The sequence below is a fragment of the Triturus cristatus genome, chromosome 2_2, assembly GCF_964204655.1.
Source record: "Triturus cristatus chromosome 2_2, aTriCri1.1, whole genome shotgun sequence".
Classification (NCBI taxonomy): domain Eukaryota; kingdom Metazoa; phylum Chordata; class Amphibia; order Caudata; family Salamandridae; genus Triturus; species Triturus cristatus.
The window spans coordinates 772046097-772064362 of NC_140582.1; the positions used below are offsets into that span (position 1 = coordinate 772046097).

At 43.2% G+C, this 18266-nt stretch overlaps 1 protein-coding gene and 1 pseudogene across 2 annotated transcripts in view; one reads left to right on the plus strand and one right to left on the minus strand.

The window, feature by feature from the left end:
• The window catches only part of SGCZ (sarcoglycan zeta), a 4297431-nt gene that overhangs the window by 719750 nt on the left and 3559415 nt on the right, over positions 1-18266 (plus strand). The window lies entirely within an intron of this gene.
• Positions 1518-17960, minus strand: LOC146862755 (transmembrane protein 183-like; annotated as a pseudogene).

The window sequence follows — 18266 nt, forward strand, 5'->3', positions numbered from 1 at the left end:
GTGAGTAGTTGTGTAAGTACGTTTATGGGTAATGGTTGTGTGAGTGGGCATATGAGAGGTTGTATGGGGATGTGAGTGGTTCTGTGGAAGATGCAGTCAGTGATGTCATCATTGATGTCACTGACCATGTCATGAGTGCTGTCCCCCTCTCTTTGCCTCCTGTTCACACTCCACCATCTCTGGTATGGAAGTCTCCACCATTCCTTCCCTACTCCCTCCTTCGGCACCCTGTTTTTTCCTATGGCTTGGAGAACACACAGAGATCAGTGAGCAGATGTGGGAAGGGGGCATGCCGTGTGCATGCCTGAACCACACCCAGCACTAGAACCCCAACTCCCACGGACTGCCACCACTTCACCTCAGATGAACTTTGAGTCCTGAACCCCATGGACAAAACAACAACAACTGCGCCCACGCCGCTCTCAGTACCATCAATGGCCCTTTCTCCTCCCGGAACTGCTGCTTCACCTGCAACACAGAGGTTAATACCCATGCCTTTCCAATCAGCCACACCGTGTCACACACATCCATCCAAAAAGGCTGACGCCAACACATGTGGAAAAACCAACTGCATGCTAATCAATGCATACTTACTTGGAAAACACGCCATGGAAGTCTGGGATACCATCGCGACTCATGCCCCAGATGCCGTCTTCATCACAGAAACATGACTGAACCCAGCATCCATAATGGACATCGCTACAGCCACCACGATGGATACAAGACCTTGCACCAAGACTGAGCCAACAGAAATGGCAGAGGCATCGCTATAATCTACAAAGAGAACCTTAAATACTCAACCACCACAGATGACATCACAACTCTATTTCCAGGACTGAACAAACAGCAAAACCACCATCAAAGCCACCCTTACCTACAGGCTTCTGGGAGCCTGCCATGCCTTCTGCAACATAATATCCGACTTCATTGCCCCTATCTCCATCAAATTGATTCTTTACATATTTCTAGGAGACCTGAACGTTCACCTTGAGAACAACAATGACACCAACACAGCCAACCTCTTAGAAATCATAGCTAACCTGAGACTCAATCATCTAGTCACTGACCCCAGCCATACCGCAGGACACACAGTCAACCCTATCTTCTCAGCCAGCAACAGAGTAAAATACACCCACAACGAGAGCTCACTTGGACGAATTACCACTGCGTCCATTTCGTAATCTTGGAGCCCCTCAAAACCCCTGCCTCCACTGCCAGCTGCTGGTCAAATGTATCAGAGCAACACTGGATTAACACCCTCCATTCCCGCCTACCCACCACCACAAAAGAAACAGAACAAGTGACAGAAAGCGTTGTGAACAGGATCAAGGGAAGCACTGATGAAGTAGCACCAAGGAAACCAAAAACACCAAGAAACAAACACTACACCCCAACTGGTTCACAGCAGAACTGAAAACCCAGAACGTGACTGCAGACATAAGGAAAGAAGATGGCGCCCCAGTAAGACTATTGAGGACCGAAAATGATTCAAAAACGTCCTCAACCGTAACTACCAACTACTGAAAATCACCAAGAAGGCTGCCGTAGCCACCCACATCAATGGCAGCTCCAACAGCAAGGAATTGTTGAACATAGTGAAGGAGTTCACCAACCCCTCGGCTATCGAAAACATCATCACACCCTCGCAAGCTCTCTGTGACACCCTCACGGACTTCTTCCACAACTAAATCAACATCATCTACCAAGACTTCCCACTCCGACCCCTGCTGAGGACTACATAAACCAGCTTACCTCAGAGAACATGCTCAGAAGAAAACTGCGACCATCATGAGATCCATCCACTTCAGATCCCTACCAGACCCCTGCCCCCACAACACCTTCAACTTAGGCAATGAACCCATTAGTAAAGAACTCACCAAGGTCCTCAACTCCTTGATCACCATGACCCACTTCCCCAGAAAGACAAACATGTAAAGCTGTTGCTAAAGAAACCTTCTGTGGACCCAGGGGACCCAAGAACGGCCTACCCGTATCCCTGCTACTCTTTCCAGCCAAGGTCATCAAGAAAGCTATCAAGATCCAACTAATGAGACAGCTGGAGAACCACAACCTCCTGGACTCCTCCCAATCTGGTTTCAGAGCAAACCACAGCACTGAGACAGAGCTAGTCACAGCCACAGTCCACATCAGAATGCTACTAGATCACACGGAAATACAGCAGCCCTCCTCCGCCTCAAACTCTCAACAGCCTTTAACACCAAATTCAACCATACATTGATCAACAGACTCCAACAGATCAGAATTCAGGCAGCAGCCCTCAAGTGGATCGCATCCTACCTCATAGGAAGAATGCAAAAGGTCATCCTCCCCCTACTCCTTGCTCCTTAAGAACATCACCTGCAGTGTACCTCAAGGCTCATCCCTCAGCCCTACCCGCTTTAATGTTATGCATGACACCCCTGGCTAACATCATCAGAGCCACAGACTCAACATCATCTTCTATACAGACGACACCCAACTCATCCTCTCCCTGACCAACAACCCAATGACCATCAAAGACAAGTTCCAAAGATGCATGAAAGATGGGGTCATATGGATGAAGAGCAACTGTCTCAAACTCAACACAGACAAGACAGAAGTGCTCATCTTTGGGAAAGGCTAGGACATCCTCTGGAACAACGAATGGTGGCCACCCAAACTGGGCCCAACCCCACCGAACACACCTGCAAACACAGCATCATCCACGACAGATAGCTATCCATGAAGAAGCAGTTCGGCGTCATCTCCTCCGCTTAATTCCTCACCCTCTGAATGGTCAAGAAGGTCTTCAGATGGCTCTTACGTAGCACCAGACAAACTGTCACGCAAGCTTTCATCATCAGCAGACTCGACTACAGCAACTTCCTCTATGTAGGAATCACCACCCAAATCCTGAGGAAACTCCAGACCATCTGGAACTCAGCAGCCAGACTCATCTTCAACCTACCCAGACAGACACACATCACCCCTCACCTCAGGAAAATCCATTGGCTACCAGTCACAGAGATATGCCAGGTAAAGCTGCTCAGACATGCTTACAAGGCACTACATAAAGAAGGGCCAGCGTATCTCAACAAGCAAGTGAATTACCACCAACTGACCAGGGAACTCCATTCTGGATCCCTCTACTTAACAGCTGCCAAACACATCTGGTGGGCAGTGGAAGCCTCTTCTGGCAGCTAAGACCTGGAACTCCCTCTACCTGCACCTCAGAGCCTCACCATCACCCCAGCAGTTCAGGAAAGATCTCAAGACCTGGATGTTCAACCAAAAGGAACAGGCAGTGTGATCCTGAAACACAATCCCACAGCACCTCAAGACCCTCATAGGTGAAGCAGCAGCACTCTACAAATTCTGAATGATTGATTGATCAATGTAATATGTGCGGTCATAAGCAGTGAATGGGGGAGTAAGTTATAGTTAGCTCAGGTAACTATAACTGTAATTTCACTGGTTTTATATGGGTGAAATCTGAACCTAACTATAACGTCCCTGTAACCTTTAGTTTTTTAGTGAATTTCAAAAGTTTTTTTGAATTCTATTTCTTAACTATAATGTCCCTGTAACCTTTTTTTTAAGTGAATTTGTATGTTTTAAAAAAACGTTAGTTCCTAATTGTAACCACCAACCTGTAACATTGAGTGTTTGAGTGAGGGCATGAGTGTCCCAGTGGGTGTATGACAGTCTGAGTAGGTTTGTAAGTGGGAGTGGGAGTGGGAGTGGGAGAGTATGTGCGGGGCTGTAAGTGGGTGTGTCTGTCTCTGATAGGGGTGGGAGGTAAACTCCACTCTGGTGGTGGAGTTGCAGAGTCTTGCCACTCTGTGCTGCTTGGAAGGCGGATTTCAACAAAAACTCTGTCAACTGCAGGTGGTGCAGAGTTTACTGGCACGCTCACCTTGATCCCCCAAGAGTAGTGTGCCATGAGACCTATTTGCAGAGAGCTTGAGAAAAGGGACGGGTCCTCCAATGAGGTCTGAGCAATCCCACTATGGGGGGCTTACTTCTGGTAATAGGGTTCTTGGCCCCCAACAATCCTCAGCTGCCAAGGGGACTTCACCTCCAATCAGTAGTGCACCAGAAGGTGTGTTTGCAGAGTGGTTGAGAAAGGGGGTCAGTCCTCCAGCGAGGTCTGAGCAATCCCTCTGGGGGGACTTAGTTGTGGAAAAAATAGGGGCTCTTGGCTCTCAATGAGCCTCAGCATCCGAGGAGACTCCATAGTGCACCAGGAGGTGCATTTGGAGAATGGTTGAGAAAGGGGGTCGGGCCTCTGACAAGGTCTGAGGAATCCAGCTGTGGGGGACTTATTTGTGGCAACAATGGGGGTTCTAGGCTCAGGTTCAGCAACCAAGGGCACTTCATCCCCTAACCCGCTGTGGGGGACATACTTGTTGGTTTTATTTAGCCCCAGGGAGGTGGTTGTCCCCGGGGCTCAGGGGTGTACCCTTGGCCCCCCATTATTCTTTTTTTAGCCCCGGGGCAGTGGTGATTCCTGTGTCTTATATAACGCATAGAGGGAGTCCAGTATGCACCCTTCTTTTTTAGAACTAAAGCCTCAGGAAGGTTGTGGTCTTTAGGGCTAAATGATCCTTAGGGGGGGGGGTCTGTGCACCACCTACTTTTAAAAAAATGCCCCCTCTACCTGGCCCACTCCGGGACCTGTATTCTAAACAAGCGAGGGAGTCCGTGCTTGTTTTTTTACATTTTTGCTGCAGAGTCACTGCTCTGTTGTAATTGTCATGGCAACATTTTTTTTATTGATTTTTGGAGCTGTCGAAGTCAAAGGGGAACCCCACCACCACACCTAGGGGCCTCCTTTTCTTTTATTCAAATGTTTATTGTGGAACTTGGCTGAAGCCAAGTCCCAAGATTGCTGCCAACACTTCCTGGTTGAAGTGTTGACAGCCAATCAGATCTTACAGTGAGATCTGTGCTTAGGCTCCATCCAGATATCCTTATTTACTTACCCTTAAATGTCTCAACAAATACTGAACGTATTTACATCGGATAACTGAAAGCGTGATCTGTAAACACAAATCTACATTTCTGCCATATTTAGTGTAATTCAATCCAGCTGTGCAGGCTGTAGTCATTCTCAAAACTCCTATGAGAATTAACATGTGAAATCTTTTCACATTTTTTCTCATCCCCCGCTTGACAGATCACCCCAAAACTTTCCATGCAGAAAAAGACTCACTATGACACTTTTTTAAGGAAAAGTTTGTGAAGATTTGTCAAATGGTGCCTAAGATATAGGCAAGTAAAAAAACACTTTTTCTGTTGAAACATGCTCCTAACAATAACAAACTACTGGCGACCACCTGCAGGTAATATGAGTGGGCAGTGGACAGGTGTATGTGCTCTGCATAAGGCAGAAAGGCCATCCGTCTATTTTTGCTAAATGTTCTACATCCTCCAAATTTAAATAACCCACATGGTTCTAATCTCTGAAAAGCTGCAAACTCTCAATTACATCCTGATTTTTGGGCTACCTGTACTTCGCTGAGATTTCTTTTTTTCTGATATGTACGCTCTGTATATGTGCTGGAGTTTGCTGGAGTTTGCCACCACAAACTGCTGATATTTCCACTTGAGTGCAATTTGCTTATGTAAAATGCTATGACGTTTTCTTTCAAAATAACCTAAAAACAGCTTTCTACTCAGCTGTGAAAATGGATGAATGTTAGTTTTCTTTTTTTCAAGGCAACTTAAAAGGAGTAGAAAAGTCTGTTTTTTTAAATTAAATACTTACATAGAGAAAACTTTGCAAAATACAGGTTGTACAAGACAAAATCCTTGCTACTACCTGCTAAAAAGCTTCCATTTATTCATGTGTAGCAGCTGAATTTAGAAGAGAGAGGTAGATAAGCATTCAAGGCAAAAATGGCCACCTGCTAATCGAAAATAATAAACAGCATTATTGTCAGGTCAGCACATTTTTGCCAGGTAAATCCTTCATATGTATCTTATTGACAGTATCAATGTGTAGCCCTGAAGAAGTTGAACCATTGAAAACTGGTTGCAGGGGAACAAAACAACATTAATATTGATCAACGATGGCAAAAGCAGCAAAAGGACCGATTTAAAGCTCTTCTCCTTCGACACAGACTGGCCCTTTGTGGCTCCCACAGCACATAGTGACCATATGTGATAGCTTTTACTGTCACCTTTTGTTCAGATTTTGATATTGAATGTATTTTGTTTTTTTTAGTTTGTCAAAAGCATTAATAAGTAATATAACTCAAATACATATTAAATGCCAGCTGATTAAGTTTTAAATAGATGAAGTGTATTACACCAGAGTGTGCTAGGATGGCAAGAGTAGCAGCAGAGCAGTTTCTACTATGTAAGGAAGGGTATAGATATGTGAGTAGTACCAGCAACTTTCAACCTTAAAAATTCATAATCATTTCATATAGTACAGCAATCATATATTAATTGACCTACCCTCGAAAATGTTAACTGCAAGTTATTTACTGTGCATTCTTTTCACTGCAAAACACTTGCATTAATTTTTTTCAGTTGCAGTTTGTGACCTAGTTTTTGTTATTTGTGTTTTAGAAAGTAGTTATGTAGAATGTGAGTTGTGTGTACCTTCTTCTTAAGACAAATCCTTGCAAGCCCTTACCACGTAGGCACATCCTCACATGTGTATTAAGAATTAAGTTACTGGCCTGTATGCAAGGGTAGTTCTATTTTCCTCAAAGAGAGGAATCAATGTACATGTGATCATCTTTACCAAGAGATTCTCTCCTGAGCAATGGCTGATCAATGTTCTCAATGTGCTTGTTAGCTTAGTACCCCTAACTTTAATACATCTCCCAACGTGCTGAGCAGCTACTAGAGTGACTATGTACAACACAAAAAGGCCTAGGTGGAAAAACTGTGAATTAGGACCCTGCTTTTCAACAAGGAGTTCTGCCTGACATCAAATTGACAACAACACCCAAGCTCAAGTTTGAATGCTATCCCCGTTATTCACAGTTACTCATTCACAATTGTATGTAGTATATGCCTTCCATTTTATATCTCCATATAAACATGGTTTTATCTGCTTCAGCCCCAGCCTATCTCTCACCCACATTTTTCTAAATCATAATACATGGAACATTGGTCCCTGCCACACTACTGTTAGCACGGGACACTTATGCTCTCATGACCAGGAGCGGCCGCTCGTATTGGGAAGTTCTGGGGCTGGGGGAGGAGGAAGGAACACAAACAAAAAAACAGAGTTAAAAACAGAGAAAATAGCACTTACCTGCTCCGACAGCCTCTGCCTTGCTCCCGATCCTCGTGTTCCGTCCAGGAACTGCTGCACACTGTGCAGACTCCCAGCTCCTAATCCCAGCATTGCTCACATGCTGGGATACTATTCCCAGCATGTGAGCAGCACTGGGATTGGTCTGAGTGCCTCGGTTCGGCACTCGGACATGGACTGAGAGCCTGTGTTTGTTTCTCCACCTAGCTGGACAACACAGCTTGGATGGCAAAAGGCTAATTGCGCGTTATGGTTTGGCAGGCGCCTGGGCCAGCCAAACTGTCATGCGCACTTGACAGTGCCCACCACATCCCCTGGTGCTGCAGCATCAGTATAGGTGGCCATGCCCCTCCCTCGGCTCGCAGCCTGCAGGTCTAAAAAATAAAATGATCATGAAAATGTCTTATTGTCATTTTATTGTTGTCTTTTGCCTCTGCTGGCTTTCAACAGGAGGGGCGATGCTCCTCGCCCATAACTTTGACCTCAACACTCCTACTTGGCCCATGGAATAAAATTTTACTCAGGCTCAAAACTTCACCTCAGAGTCAATAGTCCTTTCTCTGTCATAGTGAGGGGTGAGGAAACAGGATGTCCCACTGTCAGCTACCCAATAAGGACCATTAATTGGTAGCCAACTCACAGATTGTTAATTAGGTTCAAGTACATCACTCTCAAGACCATTCTATAGAAATAAAGTATGGCAATTGGTAGAGCAAAAGACCCTGATGTTCTGAAAATAATCTATGACTCTCTCTATTATACATTTAGAAGTCAGCACCGTTTCTGTAAAATAATATAACACAGTAAGACTCAGACAACTTTCGAGAATTTGGTTATTCTATTAACCCCTTCGATGTGTGCGTCGGCCAACGGCCGTCGCAAGCACTACCTCCGTTGGCCGACGCGGCCCTGCCCGCGCACGGAAATGCCCGCACCGCGGCGGATTTTGCACCGCGGTAAACGGGTTAAAGATCCCAAATCATTGCGTATAAGTAACAATTTAAGAAGTTCTGTCATAAATCTAACAGTTCAAAATATAAAATCATGCATCTAGTTAAAATAATCTATCCCTAAATAAAAGAATCAATAAGAGGATGGTTTTTGGTTACCAATATAATCTCTACCACCAACAAAACATGAGATTGGTTCTCTAAGGTTAACTTAGCATTGGCAAAGGAATCAAGTTAAAATCCACTAGTGGCAAAGTCCATGGGTAAGGGGCAATAGGGAATGGAGCATAAATCTTGAAAGTTCACGTCTCAAATCCCGCCAAGCTGCTCCAAATCTTCAGACAAACAAGTTAATCAGCAAAATCAAAAAGCAAAGGTGCATAACAGAAATTGTTCATCAGGCAGGTTGGAGGCATGGAAAAATGTCAAAGGGCAGCCTGAGCTTAAATGTAAGCTCCCCGTAAAAAGGCACAAAAAGAGCATCAAAATGTGAATGCAATGCTGTGCTCCAACTCCTTTGTATCATGGTTAAATAGTTCATATTTGTCATCATGCCATCAATGGTTGGTTCAAAATGGTCTGATCTTCATGTGATCGTCCTTTTTGTCTTTTCAGGTACAAATTGTTACCACCAGTATAATTTCCCACATAACTCATCAGAAACCAATGTCCTTTAATCCTCACAGGTTAATAGACAAAGTGCTTGTTTATCTTGTTACATTTTATTGCTGTGCTGGAAAAGTAAACTTCTCACAATTCCCACAGAAGGGGTACAGGGCTGTCTTTGCTATCATAAGTAATGCACTTTGAACCAAGAACAAATAAAGCAACATTTTGAGAACATATCAAGTCTATTGTACAAAGCTATAACATAATGCAGCCTAAAGATCATCTGAACATGTTTAAAATTCAATTTGCATCTTTGAGTATAGCAAACTCCAAATAAAATGTAGGCATAATGAAATAAATCACACATATCACATATAAGTTTTTTGCAATGCTGTCAGTAATTGTTACGTGGAAATGTCCCATTCAAGTATGGCCTATTGCCACTATTTTAGTAAAGTAGCAAAATATAAATTAATTCTAAAAGTCATTCAAATAAAATCGTTCTGGAATGCAAATGATTTTTATACTGTTAAACACTTATACTGAAAATTTCAGACATCGACTGTGTTTCATTTAGGAGTTGCACCAAACTCGAGTTTGTTAGGACACTCTTCAATGGAGTCAACAGCAATGCTATGCTATCGTCATCTTTCAGAACATTTCTTGTTAATAATATAAGTTAATTGGTTACTTACACATCTTAAATTCTCTAATTGATTAATCCTACTGTTTCTACCTAGTCAAGCATGCTCTTAAGGTACTGGCTCCTCATGTTTAGTAAGTTTCTGTGTTGCTTTTCTAAATGTGTTCAGGGTACTCATTTATTCTTATAGTCATAATTCAATGTGTGTCTCTGTCTCATGTAAAGGAAAGGTAATCTTTTACCCTTCCTGATTGCCATCAGCATTATCCAACCCTCCGTGAGCTAATGATAAACAACAGGGACAATGCTCTGTATTAGGAAGACTGCTCTGCCACCAGGGCAGCCGCAAACTTGGGCTACGCTCGGAGCAGCACATTCAAGTGAAATATAAAGCAGCTGTTTAAAAGCTACTCCCTGTTTCACAGTGCACTTTGAAGAAGGAAGAGAGATTCTCTTGCAGGCAGGTGCAGTGAGTGAGGACATCCGCCTTCAGGGGGCATGTCTGGGGGTTCAATGGGACCCACCTTTCTCCCCTTCAGAGGTCGGCCTTCAGGAGGTGCACTGAAAGTGCCCCACCATTTTGTGGTGCAAATGCATGCTTGCCTCTGTACCAGCATCCACAATATGGCGCGGGTACACAGGGAAACTGATTCCCCCATTTTCAAGAGGCCCCCCCCCATGCAAATGAGAGAAAAGCCTCTTCGGATAGAGCTTGCGTGACATGTGCACCAGTGCTGTCTGTATTACAGAAGGGGATGCACAAGCATCTGCGGCCCCTTCTGTAATAGCAATATTCCCAAGGTGCGTCCATACCCATTGCCCTCTTGGGGCACAATGTATAATACGGCCCGTGGTGTTTTCCACACACCTCCGCCACCATATATAGTCTTGTCCAACCAAATTAAACAAGCAAGCAATTTTCTGGCATAACACCCACACCACAATCTCGTTAGTGAATCTGTCCAGCTGCCTTGCTCCCTTCCTATTTGAAAAACACCTTGCCTCCTTCCAAGCACAAACACCACCCTCTGCACCTTTGCTCTCTCCCACCCCAAAGCTGTGCACTGCAGAGAATCAGTACTGCACTGACAGGCTTTCTGAGAGCTCTGTCAGTGCTGCTCGAAACACGTGATGACAGAGGAATGTGGTGGCAGACGAAGCAGAGTGCCTTGCACTTTCCCTTACCTTCACTCAGATATGTAAGAGAAGAGGGTTGAGACCATCAACCAACAATGCCACACTTTGCTTGACTCACTGGAGACCTGGCTGATGTGGAGGAACACTGAGGCATCAAGCATCTCTTTCTGACTAAGCAACAGTACTGTTGACAAATCAAAGCAGTGAATAACTGAATTTAGAATGTGTTATTCATGCTAATATCTCTCCATGAAAGCCATGCATAGCAATTAAATAGACATACAAATAATCATTAATGCTCTCCTGCATTGGTACATGCACAATATTGCACGTGACGTTCGTTGCCACAGTGGTATTTATTATTCCTACTAATACAGAACATCATAATATGATCATGCGCATTTGAATGCATATGAGGACAACTAAGACAGGTGAAACAGAGTTTAAGGAAAGGTTATGCTCTAGAAACTGAAAAAAGCAAGAACATTTGGATTTGAATATTGTGTTCAAATGGAGGTCTTTTACTTCACCTCAACTCGTGGATTCTTCCTCAAGTTGTCCTCCGCTCAACCCAGCTAATTTCTATCAGAAAAAAATTGTTATTGTTCAATGTTAGTCATTGTTATGAAATGTCTGAAGCAATTCCAAAGACTTACTGCATTAAAATCTTGTGTTGGGCAGAGGTAAGGGAATGTAAATTCTGATTTAACGAAATAAATTTTTTAGATTATTGCTATTGATTAAAAAAAGAAACACATTCACTAATTACATTGCTCATTTTCTAATCAATATACATACTCTATTTTCTACATGAAACAGAACTAATTCAAAAGCATAGAAAAAGTCAATTATTCAGATACTACAACGTGATTGTCATTATACAATTAATTACATTGTCGGTAAATTTGCTCTCGTTAACAAAAATAACCCCATTGTAACCTTCAAATCGCTGTCAAAGTTATCTCGAATTCGACTTCGCTGTTGATGTTGGAGAAGGTGGAGGCCGGACCCCGTTTGCGTCGGCTTTTGAAAGTATGGAAATGTTTGCGCGCATTATGGACTCGTGCAGGGGAAATCATTCTATGGATACAAGAATACCCCTTTAAGTGACATGAGATCGGCCAGTTTGTGCTGAGTTAGTTCCACCTACGAAACAAAAAAGTGGAATCAAAGTGAAAGTCAGTCCTCTCTGCCTGCGTAATTTTATAGGTGAATCAGAAGTGAAGGCTTATCTTTTTGCAAATGAAAAGTGGCTGAGATTCTTTTCACTCTTATTCTCTTGTTGTACATGGAGTAATAAATCCCATCCTGATGAAGCAAATATGATAATTTCTCTATTTGCCCTCCTGATGTGTTAAATACATATCTAAGTACAATATGGTCCTGAAGAAGGTGTCAGTATAATAATAGAAGCACCGAAACGTGCATTGACTGTCAGAGTGTCCAGTCTGGGGCCGCTACACCAGAAGGAGAGAAGAAAATAGAAACTGCCGGTGTATGGGGGACGTTGCTTTTCCGGATTGTTGCATGAGGAGTGTATGGTATGTAGTATGAATGGGATGTTTGAATTGAGTGTGAGGTAGGAGGCCACATTGGATGTGTTTCGTTTTTTGAAGTAAAGTTGTTTGTAAATGTGTGAAATGAATGATTACAGTTTGATAACAGATGAAAAGTTTGTAAAATAATGTATGATATAAAGTAATGAACATATACTAGAAGTGTAAAAAAAAAAGCACATAATTGATTGTCAAAATTATTACAAAAAATAAATAAGAAATCTGCTATATATCATTGGGATTTGTTTCTGAGTGGAAAGAGATTTAGGCAGGTAGGACTTCTCAGTATTCTGTTCTTGAGTGTCTTCACCGGTCCTAAGCCTGCATTATTACCTTAATAAGTGAGGGGATCCCTTCTGTATATTATGGGAAAGCTCTAATTCTACAGTCGGTTCTGTTTCATTGCCCAGAGGTGCCGTCTCCTATTCTTGTAAATCTCATGAAGATAAAGCTAATGAGCGAGGGGATAGAATCATTTCTACCACAGTGGATGTGAACAACACAATTAACTGTAACAGTGGACTAGGGGCCTCATTTAGAGGTGGTAAGAGCGGTAGCATCACAAACCTTGCAGCTCCATTACTGTACTAAGAGCCAGGGAAGTTCTGTGTTCGCACTGGTGGAGCCTCCTCCAGCCTGGCCACCTGTCTGTCGAGGGGCTGTCAAGTCACAGTGATAGTTTGCCTTGCCTTATGGTTGGGAGGAAATGCTCAGGGCCACTGGAATTATGTGATTGTGCTGTATAATATGCAGATTTGAACAAAAAAGCATGTGGGTTTCTACTTTCTAGCTTAAATGGTTCAAAAGTTACTAAAAACACAGATACTCTGCAAACGTTTACCGGTCAACTTTCTGTAGCTTATTGCTCTGTTTGGGTGTTAAACCCCTGATGCATCTTCTGACTGGTTCCTCCAGGGTCTAAATGACCCACTAACTGGGGCTATTTCGAGTTTGGCAAGAAGAGGAACATCTGCTAAAAGTTGGCTGAGGTCGAGTCTACTTCTTTAGAGTGTATACATGGGTACATAGTCTAAATAGGCTGGACAAATCAGACACACTAGAAAAAACCTCATGTATTTTGTTGAGCAATAGAGTACACTGTCTTTGTTGACAATACAAAGTTCATGAAGTAACTTCTTGGCTAGAGAACTATAAATGTAATAAAATATTTATTGGATAATGCTCCCTTACCATATTTTCTCTCTCTCTCTCTCTCTCTCGCTCTCTCTAGAGAGAGAGAGAGAGAGAGAGAGAGAGAGAGAGAGAGAAGGAGCTGGTCATTGATTTCAAGATTTGTTAGATCCTCTGACTTCTCTCATATATCTTTTACAGCTTTATACATCTGCCATAGCAAATGGCAATGCATCATAAAATTCTGAACAAACAACGGGCACAATCTACTTCTTCTATCACTAATAATAGCCACACGTACGCCCAAAACATGTTCAGTATATTTTGTAGGAGTTTATGTAAATCTGTAATTCAGTGTAGTTCTGTGGGATTACACATAATTATGTGAGAATAGTAATTCTGCATTAAGTGCTATTCCTTCAAAAAACCCTACTTGCGAGAGAAGGCATTTGAGCATGAGCAGCCACTTGTGCTAACTAAATGTGCTCGTGGGGTAGGATTTTCCCCCAACTTACTCCCTATGTTTAATGCCCCCTTGAATCCAAAATGGGTGTGAGAATTCATTTTGCGCTCAATAATAGCTTTATTTACTTAAATAAATAATTAAGACACAAAGCACAATAAAAATGCAACACCAATTTATAAAAATGGAAAATATTTTTTATCTTTAATATTACCCCAAAATGAAAAAAATCCAATGTAGGGAACCTGAGATATGATTTTTTTTAAAGAATAAACACTTTCTAGCACTTAGTCACCTTATGGAGGTTTTTCCCAAAGTTGTTCCAAACTTTTCCAAACTTCTGGAACTTCTTCCTTAAGTTCTGCTTAATGGTTCAAAGGCTCCAAAACACAATCCAAGGGTCTGGAAATTCCAAGATGGTCTTGGGAATATTGAGATCACAGTTCCCACAATGCATCTGGCCAAAACCCTTAAAGGTCCACTGGATGCCCTCCAGTGGACTGTTGGTGGAGTTGACGCAGGTGAGCTCCGTTAACCTGTAGCTTGTCAGGAGCCCACTCGTTATTGCTCTTGAAACAAGGTACATCCAAAGGGCTGTAATTCCAGATAATGCAGCAGGTGCAGTCGGTCAGAATGTAGGGCCTTATGGTGCAAATCAAGGTTCCAGCTTGGCAATCCTTATTCTCTCAGTTTCAAGCAGCAGAGCTGAGAGGGTTTGCTCCTCTCAGATACTTATTCAGTGTTCTCTGGGGTCAATCAGGAGGCACTCCTGTCCAATGACGTGCAGGGCAACACCCCAGAGCAAGACCATTTCCTCTAAAGTGTGGCACAATAGTCTCCAAGCAAGCACTATTTCTCCAAAAATCAATATGGCTGAAGTCTCAGCAGAGATGCAAGAGCTAGCTAAACCAACCTCCAAGATGATTCATTTCAATAACTCTCCTCCCTCCTACTTCTGCAAATTCCTCCCATAAGCCTGACATCTGGCTGGCTTCAGAATGTGGAGGTAGATGGACCTGGCTCTCTCTGCCTGTCCCCTTCTAACTTTGAAGCTGAAGCTTTACGACCCTTCCCCCTGTTCTGGCATTCCTGTGGAGCAGGATCCTCCTATAAGCCTTTCCTACCTGGGTGCCACTTATCACTTCATCAAAACAGTCTGGCTAATCCTCTTAACTCTGACCAATCAGGGCAGACCACAGGAAGGCTGAATTCTGGCTTACAGAAAAGAAAGTCTTATAACTTATTTTCTGTACAATTTAGGATAAATCCAACAACAGCATATTGTTGGATTGCTCAATATCATTCTCCCAGGTCCTTGAATGCTATTTCTCGGCTGTGCCCTGAGTTAGTTATGAATTCATAAACTGTTGAAATGTTAACCTATGTGGCTGTGGATCTACAATGGGGAAAATGAAATGTCCAATTTCTCTAGCACCAGGGCCTATAAAACTGCTTTTATAGGGACCCTGCTTATAGCTACATGACCCCCACCCCGGTACACCTAGGGTTAACCTTTGGGGTTCTGAATATACAAACATAATGTAGATCCTCACTCCACAGTGCTCCTAGCACAAAAGTCAATTTTGGGAAGCGTGTTCCCACAATGAGGGAAGTGAAATGTGCAAATTCTCTATTCGCCAAGGTATAAAAAACATTTTTTATAAGGGTTCTCCTAATAAATACCAGGCCCCTACTCCTGGGGCACCTAGGGAAGACCCTGGGGTACCTAATATGCCAAAATATTGTAATATAGCCATTTTTAAGTGCCCCTAAAACCAAAGCCGAATTTTGGCCCAATTTACACTTAAAACTTAAAAGCAGTTCTGTAACACAGGGCTGCTTTTGAATGACTCTCAGCCATGCACACATGCAAGTGCAGAAAGCACTGCTGGTCTCTAAACTGCCCTTCCCTATTCTATATGAGGGACCTAAAGGTAGTTTTAATCCTCTTGCCCTCTTATGTATTAGGACTTGATAGGGGAGATCATGCCAATCATATGGGTACCATAACCCATAGAGTACCCTAGTGTGTGTGTAGGTGTTTTCACTGTATTCTATGCATGTTCAGCATACCAGTGGCTCTGAGCCTGGTTAGGCAGAGCCCAGGGACAGTCAGTGTCAGTTATCACCAGTCAGCAAAAAATGTGGGTGCCCAGGGCACAGGAGACTTTGCAACAGGATGGCAATGCTGCTGCTTATGGCTGTTCTTGGTATGGATGTGGAAAAAGAGGATGCAGCAGTGCTTTCAAGGATCCAAACCTTGTGCTATTCAACAGCATTCTCTAAATGAGACCTACTCATATGACCACCTTATTTTCTTGTCTTTATCACCTACCACCACTCATGCACACAGTCATATATGATGGTTGTCTTCTACTGGCATTTTGCCTCTTCAGCAAATCTGCATTGCAGTTGTTACCTTGCTTTCCACAGATAGTTGCTTGTTGAGAAGTATTTGCTGTATAGTTCCCTATAGTGCTTCAAAATTAAGATGGCACTTTGAACTAAATGTTATTAGAACTAGTCACAAATAGAATGCATTACCTAAAAAGATTATAGATTCTTACATCCAGTATAAAGCATAGTATTTTATTTATTTATTTATTTATTTAGAGAGTTTTATATAGCGCTAGCTAGACCCAGAGGTATCAGAGTGCTTTACATAAGGAAACAGCGTGTTACCAGTTACAGAAAAATTCACATTAATTACAGAAAAATTACAAATTCAATACAGGAGTTATTGGAAGGACAAGTGTCATGATTCAAAAAGAACAGGGGGAGCTGGGAGTCCATTGGAAGGAGACAGCGGTGGAGAGAAAGGCGAGACATATGTCCGAGGTCCGGCTGGGTAGGTGATGGCCAAAGCGGTGTGCCAGGGCCAATCTCCCCTATAGCTGTCGGTGCAGATCCACCGGGAATCGGCCATGCGGTTCGGGCTCTGCCGGATGAGTGTCAAGATTCAAAAAGAACAGGGGGAGCTGGGAGTCCATTGGAAGGAGACATCAGCAGAGGAAAAGATGAGACAAATGTCCGAAGTCAGGCTGGGTAGGTGATGGCCAAAGCGGTGTGCCAGGGCCAGTCTCCCCTATAGCTGTCGGTGCAGCTCCACCGGGAATCGGCCATGTGGTTCGGGCTCCGCCAGACGAGTTTCAAGATTCAAAAAGAACAGGGGGAGACAGGATAATGTCATGCCCATGACAACTGGTATAAGTATAAAATTGAGGGTGGTGACTTGCAGCAGGCAGCAGTCCTGATCTGGGTTAGTATGCACTTCCTCATATCTAGAAGGAGGACGCAGTACAGGATGATTGTTCTTCTTGGATCTAGGAAACTGCTTTTGGAACTTGAAGTTAAACTCCCACATTGGTTCTTGCTCAATCCCAAAAGTCTTTCTGCACCAGAAAAGTAAACATTTAGAATAAGCTAAATTGCTAGGAGTCGATTCCGGGATTGTAGGACTTTTTGCCAGTCGAGAAGTAAATGGCTCATACATATGGTACAATGAACAGATCACACAGGCTCGCAGACATCGCAGTTTTTCAATGCACTCTGGCCGTAAGCGGACTGGAAGCAGAGCAGCAGTTTGATAGTGTCTTTTGTACAATCTCATCCAAAATGCTGCAGTGCAAGTAACAGTCCAGGCATTCTTACAAATAAGAGCAAATTTCACTATATCTTCTGGGCGTATATAGGAGGCAAGCATCAGCCAAATGTCTATGGGATAGTCATCTCCAATGTTGCTGTGTAAGGTTTCTTCGTTTCTCTTGTTCCTTTACTTTTTCCCTGCTGCTAATGGCTTCTTTGGCATTTCTGCCATGTCATTTTCACTTTCGCACTCTCCATTCACAATATTGGATGAAAGATCTTCCTCCACTGGTATGAGAGATGCTTCCAAACCCCAAAGTGATTTTAATTCTTTTTGAATTGCGTTGGCCACAGCTTTCCTAACACGACCAGACTTCCCCACAGCAGGATCAGATTTGGCATAATCCGCCACTGTAACTAATTTAATCCTATAGTGATTTAATCCATTTTTAAGATGCAAAATTCCCTCGAATCCTTAGATTCCGCCAACTCGTTTTGACCTTCTAGATGGCCCTATACATTTGATGAAGGTCTTCCTCAGGGCATATAGGTGGAGGGGGTAGGATACACTGGCCACGCTCATTGATTCTCTCCGCTCGTTCACCCATCTCCCACGGTGTTTTTTGCACATGGCTGCAGCTCAGACACCTGAAAAGGGCGGCTAGCGAAGTTTTCAACTTTCTTCACCATGGCGCACGGTAGTTAGGCTCACTGTAGTTCAATGAACGAGAAAAGACCGGGGCACCTCTTGCCTCCGCTGCCATGCTTGATCTTACAATTATTTGAACAGGCACGGCCCATGCAGGTAAGAGCGGTGGGCGGGGATGGGCAGAGTCAACAGACTACGATGAGGGAAATTTTAATTAAATAAGTGTTTTTCATTTTTTTAATTTAAGCTTCCGTCATCGTCTGTTGATTCCTCACAGAACGCCCTCCT